The following is a 6,000-nucleotide window of genomic DNA, read 5'->3' as shown; positions in this document are numbered from 1 at the left end:
CTTGCATGCCCCAAGTTAAGAAGATTTACCGTAACTGCTCAACTGCTGTAAGCTTCAAAGAGGACACTCAATCGGTATGCCGACTTGTATTTGACTAAGCCTCTCCTGGCATCTGGAAACATTTGGGTTGCCATGACCCAGTTGTCACTTGCTGGCCACCGATTTCAAGGCCTTTGCCCTGGGCAAGTGCCTTGTCATCCTTTAGGAACCAGCTTGTGCCTCCAGTAGGAAGTAGAGCTGCTCACACACTGATATTTAGTCTCAGATCCTTTTGGAGTACATCCTGACCACAGGGCACTCTAATGGCATGGCACTTGCCTGGTTTCACCACTTGACTTCTTCTCCAAGGCAGGGCATGGAGTGCGTCATCTCTGCATCCCTGGGGCCCAGCATACTGCAGGGTTCAATTCAATATTCTGTTACAAAAGAAAGGAAAGGGGTGGGAGATACTCACTCTCATCCTGATGACCTCCTTATCATGACTCAAACCATTGCATATCATAAAAGAGGAACATAGTAATCATTCCTCCTCTGCATCTTTTGTGTTTTGTGGCTAACAATATCCATAATAATAAAACCCACTTCATCTTGATGAATAGTTCTAGGCATCCACTGGGCTGGAGTGCTGGTGTTTGCGGGGACACAGTACTCATCCTAATAAGCTCTGGGGCCAGATGCTTACCAGGCTGTGCAAAACACTAGGACTGTTCATTGCTGCTCTCCTGCCACCACTGCCCAGTTGACTCATCTTGGACATCTTGGCCTTGCCATGTTTATTTTCCATTCTTCATCAGGCAGCCAAGTGCTTCTTATAGTACAATGGTTGTCTGAGTGTCAATGGGCAGACAGGTACATGGCTTCTCTCTGACACTTGTTCTAGCAGCACAAAGGGAATTGATGATGACTCATCTGTACCTTTCTTGACTCTCCTTCCTGGCTTTCCACTGCTTAGAAACAAGGCCCAGGTAAATGTGGCTGGAGTTAGAAGAGGCTCTGTGTCCCTCCTCCTCCTGTATTCTCCATCATAAAGGCTGCGGTGAAGAGGCTGGGTGAAAAGTAGGACATCAGGTGAATAGAGGCAGTCTAGTAGTTCATAGATTTCAGCAGGCCATGTGCTCCTTGAGTCCTCACAGGAAATTTGCCAGGTCCAGATTATTCCCCCTATTTTGGAGATGAGGAAACAGGTTCAGAAAGTGTAAGGTCATCAGTTAGTAATGAGGAATTTAGGATCCAAACTCATGCTAACTACTCCAAAGCTGTGCTCTTAACCCCCATACACTCTCTTGGCTATGGGAAAATTACCTCATTTCATCTCCACACTATTCTGAAGTATGGATACTGACAAGGAAACTGAGGCTCAGTGTCCCTCTTACCAACCTGACTAAGCAAGGAGAATGGTGTAGAAAAGATAACGAACTGAGCTATTCCCCAATTCTATTCCCAGTTATTGCTGGCCCTCTTTCCTGGCCACCCTCCCCTGCCAACCTACTTATCAAGATTTTATCAGTGCCTGAGTGCCATAGTAGATGGGTAACACAGTGTGGTGGAAAGGGTACACTCTTATTTGCATTTTATTTTCTCAAAATAAAAGTGGCTTCTTGCCACTGCCAATTGAAGTAATGTACTTTGTTGTAAAGAGAAAAACAAATACAAAATTACAGAAGTATAAAGAAGATAATAAAAATCAGTCCCAAGCTTACCACTGATGACCATTGTCAACATTTTGGGCTATACCCTTGCAGACATTTTTAAAAACACAAACACATAATCTAACAAATGAGGTTATACTATTTATAATATGTTATAATTTGCCTAAAAAACATTTCAAAATATGGTTGGGCATGATGGCTCATCACTGTAATCCCAGCACTTTGGGACGTTGAGGCAGGAGGATTTTTGGAAGTCAGGAGTTTGAGAACAGCCTGAACCAGAAAGTGAGACCCCATCTCTACAAAAAAATAAAGTAAAATAAATTAGCTGGGCATGGTGGAAGGTACCTGCAGTCTCAGCTACTCAGGAGGCTGAGGTAGGAGGAATGCTTGAGCCCAGGAGTTTGAGGCTGCAGTGAGCCATCACTGTGCTCCAGCCTGGGCAACAGAGCGAGACCCTGTCTCTAAAAACAATTTCACAATACTGTATTATCTCATTTATTCCTTATAATAACCCTGTGTGGAGGGGATGATTATCCCCTGATTAACTCCAAGGAAATTAAGGCCCAGAGAGGTCAAACCACTTGACCGAGGCCATGCAACTACCACCTGATAGAGCCAGAATTTGAACCAATATCTGTCTCCTCTTAAAACCCATGCCTTTCTAAACAGACTTTCATATTCATTACAAAGTAATATTAGTACACATTATAACACTTAAATGATGAAAACAGTGTGGTGCTCATGCCAGAATCAACAGACTTCCATTCATTTGTATTCAACAGATGGTAATTGGGCATCTACTAGACACCAGGCCCTGTTTCAAACACTAGAGAGAGAGAGAGAACAGCAAACAAGACAGTGTTCTTAACCTCATAGAGTTTGTATTCTGCTGAGGAAGGCAGGTAAACAAATAAATTTAATGCGAAGTAATAAGGGCTATGAAGCAATATAAATTTAAGAGAACAGACAGTGACAAAAAAGGCTATTTTGTTTCTTCCAAGAATGAAGGCCTCTTTGAGGAGGTGATATCATAGCAGTAAGTTGAATGAAGTAAGGGGGCAAGCTATGTAACTACCTGGGGAAGAGTATTCCAAGAAGATTGAATAGTGAGTGCAAAGATCCTGAGGCAGAAGCATGCTTGGAGTGTTTGAGGAACTGCAAAGTCAGTGTCCCTGGAATCCAGCTTGCATGGGAAAGAGCAGTAAGAGGTATACGATGGTGGAGAGACAGGCAAGGAATCAGGTCATGCAGGGCCCTGCAGGCTATAGTAGGCCTTTTGATTTTATTCCAAGTATAAGCTAGTGTAGGGTTTTGAGCAGAGGAGTGAAATGACCTGATTTATCCTGTGAGAAGTTCACTCTCACTGCAGACTAGAGAGGGTAAGAGTAGAAGCCAAGAGGCAAGTAATGAGGTGTGCAATGTGGGGACAAGCTTAGGGAAATCACTTAGGGAAAAAGATGAGCCTAGATGTAACAAATGACTGAGTCTTATAAGGCTAGGTTATGGAAATAAATGCAACATTGCTACTGCCCCTACAGAGTTCATAGTGGAGTAGATGGACCAACAATTCTATGTGAGCCTGCCATGGTAGAGGACTTTAACATGAGCTCTGGAAACTAGAGGAGAGAAATGTTCCTTTTGCCTGGGGTCTGGGGTGAGGGAAGGCTTAACAAACAGGGCTTGAATTAGCTAGAATTCTGAAAACTGACAGGAAATAGACAGGAAAAAAAGAGAGAGGGTAGGGTGGGGTTGGACATTCCAGGCAGAGGGGACTGCATTAGTAAAGGCTCACAGGGAAGCAAGCACTTTCAGCTGCTTTCAAGAAATGCCCAATTATTAGTTCATGCCACATCTGCTTAAAGTTGACTATAAGCAAACAAATCAAGACAACAAATATAGCTAAGCTTATTTTAGATTCTTGTTCAGCAACTTTAAATATGTTAGAACATTTTAAATTACAGACAACCATCTAGTGCATGGGTTGGCCAAATTTTCCTATTAGGGGAGTAGATAACAAATATTTTAGTCTTTGTAGGCCACATGGTCTCTTTTGCAACTACTCAACACTGCCATTGCAGTGTGAAAGCAATCATGGGAAATAGGTAATAAATGGGCATAGCTGTGTTTCAATAAAACTTTATTTATAAAACCAGGCAATGGCCTAGATTTGGCCCGTGGTTTGGCAGACCCTGAACTACTGCCTCGATCCCCCAGTTCTGTGCTCAAAACCCCCTAATGTTTAGCTCACAGATGCCTCTTGATGGGACCAGTGGCCTGACCTACAGTCACTCATTCTGGGTAGCTCACAGATCTCAATCCTTTCGGGAGATTACTGACAGCACTAAATCAGTTTTAAAGTAAAAGATGGAAATGTCAGGACTTCATGCCAAGAGGATGTTAATGGTTGTAAAAGGAGACTAGGCTGAGGTGCTGGACTTAACAAGCACATTGGAACTAAAGTAACAATTATTATAAGACAGATGAATCTGAAGATAAAAGATACATACTTCTGCTTTTATTTAATCTGGAATCCATATATAGCCCTGATAATGTCATCTACCTCTCTTCCCCAATTTTAAAGTTTCAGTATAATTTCAAATGAATCTCATTATATACATTATTAAAATAGGATCACTGCAATAACTGTATATAGTTATATATATATGATTTTCTAACTATTAAGGGACACAAGGGAAAAGAAATATTCACAGTGTAATGTCAATGATTTCAGGGTGCTGATCTCTGCAATTCTCAACATGATTATAATAAGACTTAATTCTGACCACAAAAAAAGGTGGGCTCTGCAAAGGCCAGCTCCTGCTCTTGAAATAGACCATTAGCTTCATACTGGGCTATGTATTGATTAGTTGCCATAGTTTATTTGTCATTTTCCTCTTAATTTCATCCTAGAGCATCACCCTTGGCTAAATGTCTTGAATGGCATCACTGAATCAGACATGCTGTCAGTTCCAACATTTCTAGGAACTTGATGCCCAGAACAACGGATTTGACTTTTCTCACATTGGCCATCTTGATGATCCATGACTTTGCATTGGAGACATCTCCTCCACTGTCTTTCTATAATGCCTCTCGGAGGAAAGACAGCAGATTTTTAGGAAATCTGACAGGATTCATTTGGGGCAGGATAACAACTTTCAACAAGGACAAATCTCCCAACTGCCATCATCATCATCATCACTCACACTTCCTTACTCTGTGCCAGGCACTGCTCATGCATCTTTACATCTTTTAATTCATTAAAGCCTCACAACAACCCATAAGGTATTAAACTCATTGTACTGGGGTGTGTAGAGGTTATGTAATTTGCCCAAGGTCTCTTGGCTAGAAAGTGGCTGAACCAGTAGCCAAGCCCAAGCAGTCAGGCTCAAGCCCATGTACTTCATTGCTAAACCATGCAGCATTGACTTTTGGTTGAGTTTTAGAAGAAATGCATCTTAGTTTTGACATTAACCAAGCTTCGATTGAAAGTACTATTATTACATTCCTTGTTATGTCTTGAAGTTTTTTCATAGAGTTAAACTCAGTTCACAGGCAAAAAGCAGCTTTCCTTTATTTTCCCCTCTTAGGAAGAAGTATTCCATCTTCATAAAATAAGGTCATTTCAAGATATGTGAAACTTGCCCTAGCTTTAAAGGCCTTATTTCTCATATAATACTCCTCAGCATTTTCATGTAATTTCTCTCAATTGATGCAGACAACAAATAAATGAGGTAACTGAGGCACAAAGTCATTGAATAACTTGACAATAATCATAAGTCAGTAAGTAACAAGGCCATACTTTTCCTTCTACTTGTTTTCCTCTTTGGGCACAAGTTGAGTTAGAATGGACTACAAGTGTCCTGTTCAAGTGATTGGACTTGATTGATTTTTACTACATTTGTGAAAATTACATCGCTAGTATCTCTGGCAAGGTTATAGTTTTAAATGTGCAAAATTATTCCAAATTACTTTAGAATCCATTTATTCCTTATGCTTCTGTGCATAAAGGGGATGATGCAGCTTGGAACCCGGTCATCTATGAGATCACACTTTGTATTTTCCATTTACCATGAAAAAGCCATGTAGCTCGTGTGCTTTCTCCATTATTCTCTTCATCACTTTTTTTGAACTTTTCCAGCTGAAGAGAAAGATATCCTTTTGGTCTTATTTCCCAAACTATACTCCATATATATTTCAGAAGTCAATAGTTTGTTTACATAAACACAAACAAATAATGGATTAAAAAGTAATAAAGAGTTTCACTTCTAGAATGGCAGTGTGAATAGCACTGTGGACATACTTCTCAATGAAACCATCATAACTGGTGAAAATTGTTCTTAAAAAATCA

At 40.7% G+C, this 6,000-nt stretch overlaps 1 long non-coding RNA gene across 2 annotated transcripts in view; it reads right to left on the bottom strand.

The window, feature by feature from the left end:
• The window catches only part of LOC129053083 (uncharacterized), a 365,830-nt gene that overhangs the window by 1,577 nt on the left and 358,253 nt on the right, over positions 1-6,000 (bottom strand). For both annotated transcript variants that reach the window (XR_010139035.1, XR_008518208.2), the window contains 2 exons: positions 683-1,161; positions 1-416 (listed from right to left, as the gene is read on the bottom strand). The exon at positions 1-416 is cut by the window's left edge and continues 1,577 nt beyond it. This is a non-coding gene — a long non-coding RNA (uncharacterized LOC129053083). The remainder of the gene's footprint in view (positions 417-682; positions 1,162-6,000) is intronic.

Source organism: Pongo abelii, chromosome X, assembly GCF_028885655.2.
Source record: "Pongo abelii isolate AG06213 chromosome X, NHGRI_mPonAbe1-v2.0_pri, whole genome shotgun sequence".
Taxonomy (NCBI): domain Eukaryota; kingdom Metazoa; phylum Chordata; class Mammalia; order Primates; family Hominidae; genus Pongo; species Pongo abelii.
Note: the sequence above shows the minus strand (reverse complement) of the source record. Positions and strands in the feature narration are given on the sequence as shown.